Below are 16891 nucleotides of genomic sequence, written 5' to 3' on the forward strand. Positions count from 1 at the left end.
CCAGTGATGGTCACAAGGGGACAACTCCCTGTTTCTCAAGATTATAATCAGCTAGTTCCTGAAACAGAGTATTCCAAAAATACCAATGATAATCACAAGGAGGAAACTCCCTGTTTCTCAAGATTATAATCTAACTTTATATTCAGCTACTTCCTGAAACACAGTCACTGAACCGGCTAATCCTAGATTTCTGATTCTTTTTTTCCCTGCTTAGATTTTTGGCTCTATTTTTTTCCTGCTAGGGGGGGTCTGGATTTATGCAGGTCTTTCAGTACCACTCAGTGAGCACAGTGTTAGGGGAGAACCTGAGAAAGGCAGTCGCCGAGAGGCACTCGGCCGAAAGGGAACAGTATCCCGAAAAGGTAGATCCAAAAGCACCGCTTGTGGCTGCAGTGCTAGGGCAGAGGTGATCTTACCAATTGTCCCGGCAGGCTGATGGAAAGTTGGGAATTGGGCTGGTAGAATGTCCAGGTTTAGGATTTTCGCCCACAGTGCAGCAGTGGCAGAAACAGGGCTCCATGAAGAGAAGAGAGACAGATTCCACCACTGTGTGGGCTGGGGGCAGTGGGACGGGCTGCCTGTTAAACCACCAAGCCGGGAGCTGGGCCCGAGTCAGGGAGATGGAGCAGGGCATGGCAGCAGCGCAACAGTTTGGGTTTGATGGGTGTGATTACGTGCCTGGATCAAAGAGCAGACAGAAAAACGTAGAAAAGGAGGCTGCATTTCCAACTAATAATCACTGGCAGAAAGTAAGCTGATAATAGGCAGCTATGTAGCTTGATATCTGAGGGCGTGGGGGAGTTGGCCGCAGTCTCCATGAGTAAGGCAAGAAGATTCAGAGACAACTCCAGCATCCCAGAACTTCAGCATGGACTGTGGCTCAACCTGAACTTTGGTTATCACTCAAAGTCCAGGGGCCGTGAGAACAGGTAGGCACAAACTGAACCCCTATGTCATCATGTGGAGTTGGAGGCCCAAGCAAGGGACTTTAAGCTCAACGGGCAAGTGGTTGACTAGTACTGGGCCAGTTTTACATTTTATGATTGCATACTCAAGGAGGCATGGCCAGATGTGTGGGAGGAACCTACCATTTACCTTGGGTGCAGAATTCCAGTGATTTTAAGTTGGAAAAGTGACCATAAGAGTTAGAAGAGTTATAGGATTCCTATCAGTCCTCAGCTGCAAGGGTAGCCTGCTGAGTCCACGGCACCAATGTTATCATTCATAACACTGGGTAACCCAGTCCCATGAGAGGCAGCGGCAGGTAACCTGAGGTCTCAGTGGGTCCCCTGGTGGGTGGCCTGAGGCCTCCGCAGGATAGAGAGAGATACATAGATACACAATACAGAGAGAGCTGGAATATAGAACTTATTTTAGAGGGCTATGGAGGGAGAAAGGAAAGGGAAAAGGGGGAGGGGAAGAGGGGGAAGAAGAAGAGAGGCAGAAGCTGTCTCTCCAGAAGAAAGGCAGATGGGGGGGTGAGGGGAGAAGGAGAGGTAGTAGTTACCTCTTTAGAAGAGGGACAGACAGAGGCTGGAGAGGAGGTGGGAGATTCACTTGCCTTGGTGGAAGGAGGAGGTTGGGAGTGGGTGGGGATTGTCTCTTAAAGTGACAGGGTACCTAGGTGACAGACCAGGCCAGCATATTACAGCAACCATCATCTGTAATGAGATCTGGCGCCCTCTTCTAGGGTGCAGGCACACTTGCAAACAGAACACTGTATACATGATAAAAAAATAAATCTTAAAACTTTTTTTTTTTTTGGTTTTTCGAGACAGGGTTTCTCTGTGGTTTTGGAGCCTGTCCTGGAACTAGCTCTTGTAGACCAGGCTGGTCTCGAACTCACAGAGATCAGCCTGCCTCTGCCTCCCGAGTGCTGGGATTAAAGGCGTGAGCCACCACCGCCTGGCTTAAAATTTTTCTTAAAAATGCTATTCATTTATTGTGTCTTGTGCCTGCATGCATGTGTGCTAGCGACCACACACATGTGGGAGTTGATGCTCTTCTGTTCTACTATGAGGGTCCTGGAGATTGAACTCGGTCCTCTATCTTAATGCTGAGCCCCATCTTTTCTTTTAAAAGACAGGGTCTCCAGTAACATATGCTGGCCTTGAACTCATTGTTCAGGTGGGGAATGACCTTGGCCTTTCTGTTCTTTCTGCCTTTACCTCCTCTGCACTGGGACTGCAGGCCTGCACCACCAAGCCTCCCTAATGTGGTTACATGAGTCCTACTGCCTGAGCTAGACCTCCCACCCACTCTTTAGAGCCTTTCTATCCACACTCCCTGGAGCAAGAACATGGCTTCAACAACCTTGGTGGTAGAGAGAGGGAGGTGGCATATTAGTTCAGTGCTTAGAAAAACATTCTTAGTTTTTACTTAATCCCCATGAATATAATTAGTTTCTGTTTCTTTGGGGTTGAAATTGTGCTGTCAGATTAGCCCAGCTGGTGGGTGCTAATCCTCAAAGCTGTTACTAAATACTGCTAATATTTAATAAACTAATAACAGCACCAAAACTAGGAGCCAGATTGCCTTCATTTTCAGCAGGCCAATTAGAGGCTGTTGATAATTGCCGGGAAGAAAGATTGGCTGATTTCCAATTAACAGACCAGACAAACAGTGTTTATTGCAAGTTTTGTTTGTTCACAATGAACGTATGCTTCTATAATTCAATTCTAACTAAATAGGTGGGAGCATGTAACTTCTAAAGCTTCCTGGACCAATATGTGCACACTTGTTACTAAGCGGTTTGTTTGTTTTCATGAAGCATTGTGTTTTGCCTCCACTAACTGGACTCTCACAGTTGAGATGTTTCGGGTTAGATACAAAAAACTCCTATCGGGCTGGGAGAGGGAGCGCTTGTCCTCCACGTACAAGGCTTTGGTTTTCTCTCCAGCACCACAGGAATGAAATGTGGAGGCTCTCCTCTAATGCCAAAATCCGGGGGTGTGTTACAGGGAGCCCACCAGAGATGACCCCTCAGACACAGCCAATTGAAAGTCTTTATTTCAGCTTGGCAGTGGTGGCACATGCCTTTAATGCCAGAACCAGGTAGGTATCTGAGGTTGAGGCAGTCTGATCTACAGAGCAAGTTCCAGGACAGCCAAGGATATACAAATGTATCTCAAAAAAACAAAAAAAAATTAATTTGATTATTTTTGAGACGTTACTACATCTACATTATTTCCACTACCTCTTTCCCTTCCAAACTTCTCTCATTTTCTCCTCCCCAAACTCATGGTCTTACTGGGGCATGGTGGCTGGCCTGTATCTATCTTTACTCCCAGCACTCAGGAGGTAGAAGCAGGCAGATCTCTGTGAGTTGGAGGTCAGCCTGGTCTATATAACTGGTTTTAGGCCTGTCAAGGTTAAATAGTGAGACTGTCTTAAAAAAAAAAAACCCACAAACCCAAATTTATAATGTGTTCTCTAATTATTATTCCTATATGATACACACATATATGCACACATGTAACATACTGAGTTTATGTAGCTTTGCTGGTATGAACTTGTGTCTCAGGTTGACCACCTGGGACTTGACATTCTGTGCAGAAGTTGTCCCCTCTCAGCAATCACTGACTATTTGTATTTATTTATTTATTTATTTATTTATTTATTATGTATACAACATTCTGCCTCCATGTATGCTCACACGCCAGAAGAGGATGCCAGATCTCATTACAGATGGTTGTGAGCCACCATGTGGTTGCTGGGAATTGAACTCAGGACCTCTGGAAGAGCAGCCGGTGCTCTTAACCATTGAGCCATCTCCAGCCCCATTTGTAGTTCTTTATCATCGAGTGGGATTACGTAGAACTCGATCCACTTCGGTACACTGACTGCTGTTGTCGTTATGCTGATTTTCTACAGGCAACCATATTGTTGAGATTTCACCCCTCTTCTGTGATTCTCCCTGAGCTTTAGGTGTAGGGATTGCACTGCAGATATATTAGTTGGACTTGGGCACCCATAGTTCCTTATTTTCTGCATTTTGTCCCAGTTAGGAATTTTAGCAACAGTCTTTATCTGTTGTGAAATAAAAGCTTTCTTTTAAAAATTATTATTAATTTATATTTAAGTGATGATGGAAGTCACAAAACAATCCCACACCAGTTCAGAATTATGAATAATAAAGTGTTATTTATTTAAGGGAAAAACTTACAGATGACTGTTCTAGATCACAGTTCTCTGTGCACACAGGAACAGATTCTAGCAGCCAGAAGTGGGAGCCGGAACAAAGATAGTGGGTGCATATTTACAGCTGCTTTTACAGTATAAGAGAGCACACCCAAGTGGGCTGGTATCTCAAAAGCTATTGGCTGAAGGAGCAGAATGTGCTCCCATAGCACCTCCCCCTTTTGTTTAAATAAGAGAGTTCCAAACCCAATACAAAACTATATACACTAGGAACAGATATCAAGTATAATTAGAATTACAATCAGCATAAACAATAAAGAGCAAGGAACACATGCTAAATGTTTTAATAAACATTCTGTCCTATGGAGTCTAAGTCTTGTATAGGAAATGGCTTGGCTAGATCATTAGAGTACAGTAACTACGACTATCTAATCTTCAACCCCATTGAAGGCCTGAGAAGGGAGATAATATTACTTGAGCAGGCAGGAGGTACAATCAAGCAGCTTCCAAAGTGAGCAATATATTTTGGAGACAATTAGTTACCTGAGCAATCACCCAAAGTCTCATTTTGTAATGTTGAAGCAACCAACTTTGGCTATGGCCTAGCATAACTGACAGACCATTTTCAGAGGCAGGAAACTTTTCAGAACCATCTTACCCTGTCTTGGCAGGATTTAACAGTCTTTTTCCTTGTGTGCTGCTTATTCATTTCTGGATGCCATGTACTTGTCAGTGGTTGAGGTATGGGCAGTTGCTTGCCCAATTGTGCCAAGAAGAAAACAAACTCCAAGTGGAGTGTCTTTGGTGCTCAACATTCTCTCAGGAATAGAATCAAGTGTCATGTCAACAGAACCCTAAGTTATTTAAATGCCATGTTCTACAGATCCTTATAGTGTTTGAAGATTACCTATCTAGACAGAATATAATCTCTGTGTATCTAAAGAACTGTTGTAGGAGCTGTGGGTTGCATTCCTGCCACCTCCACTTCCGGCCGCCTGCTAGCTTATGCCCAGAAATAATTACACGGACACTGTATTCTTTTAAACACTGTTTACATATTGACCTAACCCATTTCTAATATTCTATGAAGCACCACTAGGTGCGCTTACCGGGAAAGATTCAGCATGTCTGACCTGGCAGCTTGCTTCATTGCGTCTGGCCCAGAGAGGGGAAGCATAGCATCTGAGCTCACTTCCTCTTCTCCCAGCATTCTGTTTTGTTTACTCCTCCCACCTATGTTTTAACCTATGAGGGCCAAGCAGTTTCTTTATTATAATTAACCGATGACCTTCCTCCATCAAAGAACCTAATTGATCTGACTGTATGTACAACAAACATGAGCAACTATTGACCTATAATATTTAATACATGTATAACGTAAAGACTAAAACTTCATGTCAGAATATTAAATAATCTGTTAAAAATGTGCAACAAATAAGGAAATGACCTCAAAATGTAAATAATGTATGAATATCTTGATCAGAGGTAGGAGTAATATATAATGCAATATGAAAATATATTCTAAAAGTTGTATCAATATACAAAATGTCCTAAACAGAAGTAGAAACATGCATATATGCAATCTGACAGAATAACTTTGCATAGGTATACAAATAATGTAAACAAAAATAACAAATATAATTTGAACTTGTATCAGTATACAAAAACTATACCAATGTAAATTATCCATGAATAATAGCTCACAAATATTCACTCTATTACCCACTATTATTATTCCTTTTTTTTTTTTTGTACAAACAGTTTTCACCCCAACCCTCTATTTAGTACAAATAATAATAAACAACCCCTAAACACTGTTCCCAACCCTAAGGACAAACTTTTTTGGGATAGGTGACATTGTCCTCTAGAATTGCTTCCCGCTGTCATGGCGGCATGTTTGCAGGATGGGATCCTGCAAAAGTAAAGTGATGGTTACGTTTCAAAATTACTGTCTGGTATAGTTGCAAACAATTTCCAAGCAGTTGATAGGATTTTCTCCAAAGTTCTTATTTGGAGTTATGGCCAGAACGTCATGAGAAAGTGCGCCATTTCAGCAGCTGGTACCCAAAAAAGCGGTCTTATAGTAGCGCTGTCTGAGTCATGATGTCATCTCATCTAGGTGGATTTGTTGCTGTGGGGCCCCATCTTCTTCCTGGAAACTTCAAAGATTACTGCAGGAAATGGATTTGTAGGAAATTCTATTGTTCATTGTGGAAAACTTAAATATCATTCATATATACATGCATTCAATGAAGAATATGATATAGACAAAATAGGCATGAAGAAAGTAAAATTTTCCCTAAAGTCTTCCTTCTGTCCCATACCAGATGGCTCCTGATATGAGACAGAACCTCTAAATGTTCCTTTTAACAGCATGCTTGGATTTAGAGAAGTACAGAGCCATTGTCCAACTCCCAAACCAGCTGAATATATTAATATATATGTACACACACATACACACACACACACACACATATTCAGCAAGTTCCAGGAGAGCCAGAACTACACAGAGAAATTGTCTCAGAAAACAAAACAAAACAAACAAACAAATGGTAGTAGTGGCGATTCCCTGTGATCCCAGCACCTGGGAGGCAGAGGCAGGAGGGTAAGGAGCTTAGACATTCCCCACTACCTATTCCAGTGTGGGCTACAGGATACTCTGACTGAAAAATAAAACAGCAAAAAAGAAAGCCCCAGTGATGAGCATTGCCAAGAGCGGGGCACTAGGTTTCCTGGCATTTCCCCATGAGGACTCTGCCTCTGGATGTGGGGCCATCAGTTTCACTTCCTGACTGCCGACTACAGCCCAGACAGCTTTAGTCTCCAGCTGCCTCCTCTACAGACAAACATAAACAGGGTCTGCTCCCCCACCCCGCCCCACCCCGCCCCACGCTGGCCTTCTGAGAGAGAGAGAGAGAGAGAGAGAGAGAGAGAGAGAGAGAGAGAGAGAGAGAGAGAGAGCTGCGGTAACGGCCCAAACCTGTCAGCCTTCCTCTTTGCTGATGTCCAGACAGGGTTTCTGCGTCTTGGCACAGTGAGCAGGAACAGTGCCCTCCTGAGCTTCTGGCAGAGATCAGCAAACTCATTGTTCCTGTGGTTGAGCAGAGTGAAGGCTCAAGTTTTCCCCAGAGGGAAATTCTAGCCTTAGGGCTTGTGGCTCACAGAGGCACAGCTGATTGCACTTGTGGACAGGAGGATCAACACACAACCATGTCATAAAGGTCACAGGGTCCTGTATAAAAAGGATGTTTAGTGTAGTCAAAAGTGTTGGATGAAAGCATTTTGTGATGATTCAATGATGACTTGTTTTTGACTTAAAAAATTATTTTGTTTTTTTAATCTTTGTTTATGAATGTTGTTAGGAATATTTCGTAACACAAGTCTCTCTGCTGATGTGAATAATCCCGATCAGATTAAATAAACCCAAATTAAAAGAGATCCAGGTTTAATTAGATGTCTGCGCTCTCAGTTGGCCCCTGAGAAAGCAGTGGTCTAGACCAGGAGAGGAAGAGGGAAAACCACGTGTTTATTTTCTGGGGAGCAGTTTCAATAGCCTGTGGGAGTGGTCTTGACCTTTCCTGGGGAGGGGTCAAGGTTCAACGGGCACAAAGGAGGGGCCTCTAAAGATGGAGGTTGGGATTACAGATGTTTTGCTTGTTTGTAAGTGTGTGGAACACGTGTGCCTGGTGCTCTTGGAGCAGAAGAAAGCATCAGATCTCTTGGAACTGTTAAGGGTTTTTGTAGGTGCTGGGAGCTGAACTTGGGTCCTCTACAAGAGCAACCAGTATTATTCTTTTTTTTTTTTTTCTTTTTCTTAAAACAGAGCTTCTCTGTGTAGCCCTGGCTGTTGTCCTGGAAATTGCTCTGTCGACCAGGCTGTCCTTGAACTCACAAAGATCCACCTGCCTTTGCCTCCCAAGTGCTGGAATTTAAGGTGCCGATCACCTTGCTTGGCTGGCTGTTTGGAGACAAGGTGTCATTACGTAGCTCAGAATGACTTCTAACTTCTCCAGAGTGCCAAGGTGCTGAAATTATAGGCACATCCACTTAGTATTCCTTATTTTTGTTTGTTCCTATTCTTTTGTTTTGTTTTTTGAGACTGGGTTTCTCTGTAGACCAAGCTGGCCTCAAACTCAAAGGTCTGCTTGCCTCGTGTTTGAATTAAACATGTGCGCCGCCACAATCTGGATCTTAATATTTAATTTTTGACATAACATTTTGTGAGTTTGTATGTGTGCAGGTCAGGTGCACGTGTGTGGAGGTGACTGACAAGCTCAGGTGAGTGCTCTGACGCTGGGCATGGTGGCGCATGCCTTCAGTCCCAGCACTCAGGCAGACACGGGCAGATCTTTGCGTTCAAGGCTAGCCTGCTCTACACAGTTAGGCTCGACTCCGCCACCACCCGGCACAAGGCAAGTTCTTTACCTGCTGACCCGACCCTCTCAGTCCAGCTTTGTTTTTGGCATTAAAAGAAGACACTTGATTTTTATCACCAGGAGGCTGCTGTGGGGCATGGTGGGCATGGTGGGTAGAGTGCTGGTGTGGGCCACATGAGGAAGTAATGACTAGGAGGTCGGAGAGGAAAGGGGAGGATTAGATTCGCTCCTGCAACACTTGATGGAAGAGATGGTGGCAATGCATGGACAAATGACCAATAAGATTAAGACATTCTTGGAAACCTAGCTGCTTGTCACTCTTCAAGTCCAGCTTCTTCATAACGTGGTCAAGGACACAGACAGGTGGTGGTGGTGCATGCCTTTAATCCTAGCACTTGGGAGGCAGAGGCAGGCGGAGCTCTGTAAGTTTGAGACTAGTACGGTCTACAGAGTCAGTTCCAGAGCAGCCTGGGCTACATGGAGAAACCGTGTCTCCAAAAACCATTTCCTCTACCCTGTCAGCCATCATGCTGGCCTTCAGAACACTGCGCTGAATAATACTGTTATAGTCTAAAAAACTATAGGAGTGAATGGGTGGAGCCCCCCCCCCCCAAAACAGGGTTTCTCTGTATAGTTTTGGTGCCTGTTTTAGAACTAGCTCTTGTACACTAGGCTGGGAGCTTGTCTCCTAAAGGGGGATATATCACGTGCACACAGACTATATAGTGACGTAGCAACCATAGGACTCTGAGCTGGTCAGAGTACTGCCTGCATACTGGGCCTGCATGCAGGGGTGTGCACTCTGCCAGGTCTCCAGGGGTGGGCCAGGTGCCTGAATGCTAGTATTTCTTCCGTTTGGTTTATTAAAAAGGTGAGGAGTTAGGGGTGTCAGGTAAGGGGAATGAGGGCACCAAATTCTTGAGACTGTTTCTTGGTCATCTGGGGGTGTTGGAATCTTGGAGGACCTTAGAAAACTGGGGAGCTGGCCACATCCTGCAGTAGTGCCCCGCCACTGTCCAGGCTCTGTGGAGCCTCTGGTGCCTTTTGTACCTGGAGAGATGCTGTTCGGAGTGAATCCAAGTGGACTTCCTGGAGCTTACTAGGGTTCTTTGAGTTTGTGAAGAGATAAGGTTTAGACACACTAGCAGATGCCAGATATCTTCTCTGTAGTAATTGTGGTAGATAGGATTCCCCTCTTAGCCCATCAGTGTACTGACCCACAGTGGCAGATTTGGTGTGTGATCAGCTACACGTGCATCCCCGAGTCAAGATGGTTATGACTGAACTGGTTTTCTCAGAAGGTATTGTGGAAGCTCGAACCCTGTTACCTGTGTTTGGAAACAGAGTCTTTTTAGATAATGTCAGTTAAGATGAAGCCTTTAGGATGGGCTCTAATCTAGTATGAGATGGAAACACATGAGAAGGCCTGGGCTGTATAGGTCAGTGGCAGAGTTCTGGCCTGGCGTGTGCTAGATCTGTGATTGACCCCAATACTATAAAGACCAAACGAAACGTAACTGTGAAAGAAAAACATGCCATGTGAGAACTGATGAACCCAAGGGAAGAGCAAGTGACAACAGAGGCCCTAAGAGGCAGATGTAACGGCTGACAGGAAGATACTAGAAGGCAGATCTAGAGGGATGTGATGCAGGATCCCCAGGGGTTGTCTGTAGCTAAGGTTCAACTTATAAATTAGATACAGAGATGAGCAGTAGCTGATGTGTGGTAATAGAAGTCTTGTGAGTACTGTGTGCTCATTCTGTACTTTATCTTGTCACTTAGAGAACATGTTATGGCACCTCTGTCACAGCTATTGTGATGTCCAGTCAAACTGGGAAGGTTACCAAGTAACTAATGGGCAGGTAGTGTACACATCACAAATACACTGTATTGGGCAAGAACAGGATAATATCTCATGAATCTTAACAAGATGGCATGTAATTTAGAACTTGCTACTTGCTTCTGGAATTTCCACTTAATATTTTCCACAATTGACCATGAGCAACTGACACAGAAAGTGAAACCATGTGATAAGGAGGGACTACTTGCTATATTTATATTTAAAATGGGTACATGTGTATGTGTGCATGCATGTGCGTGCATATGCGTGTGTGTGTGCATGTATGTGTCAACTTGCAGAAGTTGGTTCTCTCCTTACAGCATTTTAATTCTGGGGACTGAACTCAACTTCTCAGGCCTGGCAGCTGAGTCATCTTTCCAGCCCTGTTAAAACCTCTTAGGTTTAGTTAGTGAATATTGTATTTAGGATTTTAGCTAAATTTCATAAGAAAAATAGGCTTCTTCTTCTTTTTTTCTTATCTCCTTTTGGAATAAAGAACATACACATTTTGTGTCCTATGGATAGCTTTAGAATTTACTTGCAAAGTCATCTCTCTTTGCTTTTTTTATTAAGGGAGGTTTGGGTACTTTTCTGTGTCTTTAAATGTAATGTACTGAATTTATTTTAAAACAGGGTTTCATGTACTCAGGATGGCCTCAAACTGAGGATGATCTTGAATTTCTGAACTTCCTACTTTTACATCCGTCTGTGTAGCCAGGCCTGCTTTGTGCAGGACAAAGGAGCTGACCCATGATTTCATGGGGCACTGGGCAGATGCTACCAACTGAGGTACACACCCAGGCCTTTAATTTTTTTTAACTGTTTATCTGAAAAAATTTATTTGGGATTAAGTGTGGTGGTGGCATACTTCATTAGTCTCAGCAGTTGTTAGGCAGAGGCAGGTGGATTTCTATGAGTTTGAGTCCAGCCTGGAGTACATCTCAAGTTTCACATCAGCCAGGGCTACATAGTGAGACCCTGCCTTTTTTTTCCTGTTTGTTTGTTTTTGCTTTCTTTTGTTTTGGTTTTTTGTTGTTGTTTTCGAGACAGGGTTTTTCTGTAGCTTTGAAGCCTGTCCTGGAACTAGCTCTGTAGCCCAGGCTGGCCTTGAACTCATAGAGATCCACCTGCCTCTGCCTCCCAATGTGGGAATTAGAGGCATGCGCCACCATCACCCGGCAAGACTCTGTCTTTAGGAATCAAAATGAAGACACATATTCAGCCGTTTTGAGATACAGCCTTGCAGAGTAGTCCACCGTAGTCTTTCACAAAATTCATATATTTGTCATGTGCGTGTGCACCCACACACGTGTGAGTATGGCATGCAGCTGTCATAGCATGCGCTTGTTGGTTCCTGGCTGCTCAGCCCTGGAATAATCTCACAGAAACTATATTATTTAAATCACTGCTTGGCCCATTAGCTCTAGATTCTTATTGGCTAACTCTTACATATTAATTTAACCCATTTCTATTAATCTGTGTATCGCCACATGGCTGTGGCTTACCATCTAAAGTTCCAATGTCTGTCTCTGGTGGGGCTACATGGCTTATCTTTGACTCTGCCCTTCTTTCTCCCAGCATTCAGTTTAGTTTTCCACACCTAGCTAAGTTCTGCCCCCTATAGGTCCAAAGCAGTCCTTTATTAGCCAATGGTATTCACAGCATACAGAGGGGAATCCCACATCACCAAAGTCCAAATTCCTCCAAATGAAAAAGAGGTCAGGCTCAATACAGCAATACCCTAGTCCCTGGTACCAACTTCTGTCTTTTGCTTTTTGCGTTTTGTTTTTTCAAGATAGGGTTTGTGTGTGTGTGTGTGTGTGTGTGTGTGTGTGTGTGTGTAGTCCTGACTGTCTTAGAATTTGAACTGTAGATCAGGCTGACCATGAACACACAGAGATCCACCTGCCTCTGCCTCCTGAGTGTTGGGATTAAAGGTGTGCACTACCACCACCTAGCCCAACTTCTGTCTTAGTGAGGATTTCTATTGTTGTAAAACACCATGACCATGGTGATTCTTATAAAGGAAAACATTTAACTGAGGTGGCAGCTTACAGTTTTAGAGGTTTAGTCCATTGCCATGCTATGGAAGCATGGCAGAAAGGAGCTGCTATATGTTGGTATGCAGGCAGCAGGAATTAGACTGTGACACTGAGAGTAGCTTGAGCATATGAGACCTCAAAGCTCACCCTCACAGTGACACACTTCCTCTAACAAAGCCACACCTCCTGATAGTGCCACTCCTATTGTGGACAGTGCTACCTCTAGATTGGTGGTTCTGTGTAGTTGGCATTTTCTTTGGTCCGCCAACCAGCTCCCAAATAAAGATGTAGAGACTTATTATTAATTATGAATGCTCCATTTTAGCTTAGACTTGTCCTACTAGCTCTTTTAATTTGACCTGTTTCAACTCATCTTTGTTTTGCCTCAGCGCTTTTGACATTTCTTTCCTTCTGTGTGTCCTATTTTCCTGCTTCAAGACTGGCTTGACTGGTCCCTAGCATCTCCCTGGCATCTCTTCTTCTTTCTTCACCAAGCCTAAATTTTTTCTCTTCTTTACTTTCTCTGCTGAAAGTCCCACCTATACCTCTTCTTTTACTATTGACTGTTCAACTTTTTATTAGACCATTAGATGCCTTACTTAGGCAGGCAAGGTAAAACAGCAACACATCTTTGCATAATTAAACAAATATTCTACAGCATTTTCTCCTTTTCGTCTAAGAATTATATTTACAATGTCCAGTCCATTTGCATTTGGCAAATTCAGAGAAAAGACTCCATCATCTATTCTATCTTGGTGAATTCAAAATTGTGTACCTAATTTACTTTCTATCCTAACTTGTATTACCAACACAAAATTATATTTTTTAGACCTCAAAACATTTTCTTAGATAAATAGTTTAAGATTTCTCTCTCTCTCTCTCTTTTTTTTTTCAAGACAGGGTTTCTCTGTAGCTTTGGTGTCTATCCTGGAACTAGCTCTTGTAGACCAGTGCTGGGATTAAAGGCCTGCGCCACCACTGCCGGGCTAGTTTAAGATTTCTTTCCTTTCTTTCTTTCTTTCTTTCTTTTTTTTTTTGAGACAGTGTTTCTCTGTAGCTTTTGGAGCCTATCCTGAAACTAGCTCTTGCAGATGATGTTGGCCTCTAACTCACAGAAATCTGCCTTCCTCTGCCTCCCGAGTGCTGGGATTAAAGGCGTGTGCTGCCACCACCTGGCAAGCTTTTATGTTTCTCAATCTTATAAACCTTACATCTTTTATGTAAATTTCTTTTCTGAATTTGGTAACAAGGAAACCTATGACTACAACTGTCTCATCTTCAACTCCATCAGAGACCCTAGAAGGATATAATATTACCTGAGTAAACAGGAAGTGCAGATCAAGTATCTTCCAAAACTATAGAAATGACCAAAGCAATTGACTGCCTGAACAGTTACCCAAGGTTCCTCTGTCATGTTGGGGCATCTATATTTGGCATACAAGTCTAGAATAACTGACATATTTTTCTATAAAGTAGGAATTTTGAAGGATTTTGTGTCCTGCTTGTCTAGTTCATACAGCATACTGCCAGCAGTTGAGGCAAGGAAAGTTTCTTTCCCAAAAATCTAGCTGTGCAACAATGAAAGTGAACTCCATATGGAGGTTCTTTGATACCTATTATCCTTTTATGAAGTAGATTGGGGCTGCCAGGAGCAGACATGTCTCACTGTCATGAAAAGTCTTAGGTAATTAAACATCCTAACTGCCACATTCTGTATGTTTCTGAAGCATTTGCAGATCACCTAGCTATCTAAAATATATATCTGTTTATCCTTGAAAATATACCTAACATGACTACAAGTTTTATTGTTATAGATGACTAACTACTAACGTGCATTTTTAGTAATCCTAAATAGCTTGCAATAATAGCTTTCAAGTACTAGAACTTTACATTACATTTTTAAATAAGCTGTGTAGCTACAATAGCTTAAACAAGAGTAGAAAGATATATATGGTATAACAAAAATAACCTTAAATTTATATCAATATAAAAATACATACCAATGTAAAATATTTGAGATGAACAGTTGTTTTTTTTTTTTAAAAAAAGATTTATTTATTTACTATATATAACAGTGTTCTGCCTGCATGTATTCCTGTAGGCCAGAAGAGGGCACCAGCTCTCATTACAGATGGTTGTGAGCCACTATGTGGTTGCTAGGAATTGAACTCAGGACCTCTGGAAGAACAGTCAGCAGCAGCCAGGGCTCTTAACCTCTGAACCATCTTTCTAGCTCAAATAGTTGGGTTTTTTTTTATACCATATTCCTATATTCTTACTAAATGATGACAAACATCCATAACCCACCAAATGATCAAAAACTACCCACCCCATCTCTTAGGAATGTAGGTGTTGTGTTCTCTAGACTGCTTCTTGTTGTCTGGGGATGATTGCATCCTCAGAAATCCTGAGATAATTTGGATAATAGTCAAGTCCTTAGAAAACTAGAGTTGTCCAGTCTCTGTGTAATGGTAAAGTCTTATCTGAAGTCCTGGATAGAGTAGTCTGTGAGGCTGAACCATCTCAGTCAGCAACCTTGAACTTGTTCTGGATGCAGAACTCCAAGGAAACTGTAGCAGAGGCACTCTGAAAGGCTGGATCACCTGGGCCACCCATTTTTATTTTTGTCTGATCCCCTTGTCCTGAAAACACACAAACTTTCAAAGGTAACATACAGATCTTCATTACGCAAGTATGGACTGTGTGTTGTACAAAAGCCAGCCAAAGATGATTTTTTTTTTTTGTTTTATGTGTGAGCAAGCAATAGACATCCGTCAACTTCATAAGTTTTTTTTGGACTGTATAACAGAACCTCTATCCATGTCATATGAAAGGATGGCATGTAATAGTCATGAGGACTCTGTAGCCAACAAGATTTGTCATGTGTCATCGAGTCTCAGAGCTGTTCCCATGTCCAGGGATCAGCATATCCATCATCTGTCTCATAGTTTTTCTAGGTTTATTTCTTTATGATTTTTAGAATGTCTTCCCCAATTAAATCTGGTGTCTCTATTAATTGAAGGAATCCACAGCCTTCCATTTCCTGTGTAAACAAAAACACAACCTTTCCCCCAACACAATGCATTTTCAGAATTCCATTTTAAAGTTAAGACATCCCTAAAGTATCTAGGGTGGTTTATCAGCAGTTTCTTGTACAATCCCTTGTCTTCCAGCAGCTGTCATTTACTCATTAGCATTCAAAAAATTCAAAGTCTGGGGCTGGAGAGATGGCTCAGTGGTTAAGAGCATTGCCTGCTCTTCCAAAGGTCCTGAGTTCAATTCCCGGCAACCACATGATGGCTCACAACCATCTGTAATGAGGTCTGGTGCCCTCTTCTGGCCTGCAGGCATACACACAGACAGAATATTGTATACATAATAAATAAATATTTAAAAAAATTCAAAGTCAACAAAATACCATGCAGGATCCAGACCCCCTGTGTATTTCCCATCTTTACATGGCTTATTATTTTTATATTATGTTGCTCTTTCTTTAAAGACATTACTTAATTATTTTTAAGTTATTCATTTTTCCTAAAGTCTATATCCATTTTCGTTTCTTTTTTTTAAGCACCCATGCTTGACTCTTTAGATTGCTTTTGATAAGATTGTCATTTTTACTATGCTAATCCTACTTAGCCAAGAGCAGGGGAGATCTCTTCATTTTCTGGTGTCTTCTCTGATTTCTTTCTTTAGTGATTTAAGGTTCTTGTCATACAGGTCCTTTGCTTGTTTGGTTATAGTTACTCCAAGATATTTTATGTTGTGTGTGGCTATTGTGAAGTGGGAAGTCCTTCTGTAAATGTGTTGCTTTTATTGGTTAATGAATAAAAAAGCTATGTTGGCTTGTGATAGGAAGAATAGAACTAGATGGGGAAAACTGAACTGAATGCTGGGAGAAAGATGGTGGAGTCAGGGAGAAGCCATATAGACCCACAAGAGACAGACATGCTGGAACCCTGCTGGTAAGCCACAGCCAAGTAGTGATAGACAGATTGATAGAAACAAGTTAACCAAAGATATAAGAGCTAGCTAGCAAAGAGGAAGAAGAAAAAAAGAGCTAGCTAGCAATATGCTTAAGTGATTGGCCAAGCAGTGATTTAAATAATATAGTTTCTATGTGATTATTTCGGGAGTCTGGGTGGCCAGGGAAAAAAAAGCGGCCTGCTACTACAGTGATGCTTCTCTAATTTCATTTTCAGCCCATTTATCATATGTATACAGGAGGGCTACTGTTTTTTTGAGATAATCTTGTATTCTGCCACATTACTGAAGCTGTTTATCAGCTATAGGAGTTTCCTGGTAGAATATTTGGATCAGTTATATATACTATCATATCATCAGCAAATAGCGAGAGTTTAACTTCTCTTCTGATTTGTATCCCCTTGGTCTCCTTTTGTTGTCTTACTGCTCTAGCTAGAACTTCAAGTACTAGATTAAATAGATATGGAGAGAGTGGACAGCCTTGTCTTGTTCCTGATTTCAGTGGGATC

The 16891-nt window shown here is 42.2% G+C and overlaps 1 protein-coding gene and 1 long non-coding RNA gene across 3 annotated transcripts in view; one reads left to right on the top strand and one right to left on the bottom strand.

The window, feature by feature from the left end:
- The first annotated feature begins 820 nt into the window (after positions 1-820).
- Tnfrsf17 (TNF receptor superfamily member 17) overlaps positions 821-16891 on the top strand; it is a 32121-nt gene continuing 16050 nt past the window's right edge. Inside the window, exon 1 of one of the 2 annotated variants that reach the window (XM_050136347.1) lies at positions 821-929. The gene's annotated coding sequence lies outside the window, so the exon portion shown is untranslated. The remainder of the gene's footprint in view (positions 930-16891) is intronic. The other variant, XM_050136340.1, reaches the window with a different exon arrangement.
- On the bottom strand, positions 4124-7460 carry LOC126498044 (uncharacterized). The gene is made up of 2 exons (XR_007590755.1): positions 7121-7460; positions 4124-6311 (listed from the first exon to the last, which is right to left on the bottom strand). It is a non-coding gene; the product is annotated as an uncharacterized lncRNA (long non-coding RNA).

The sequence above is a fragment of the Alexandromys fortis genome, unplaced genomic scaffold (assembly GCF_014885135.2).
Source record: "Alexandromys fortis isolate MF-2015 unplaced genomic scaffold, M_Fortis_MF-2015_v1.1 scaffold_29, whole genome shotgun sequence".
NCBI classification, from domain to species: domain Eukaryota; kingdom Metazoa; phylum Chordata; class Mammalia; order Rodentia; family Cricetidae; genus Alexandromys; species Alexandromys fortis.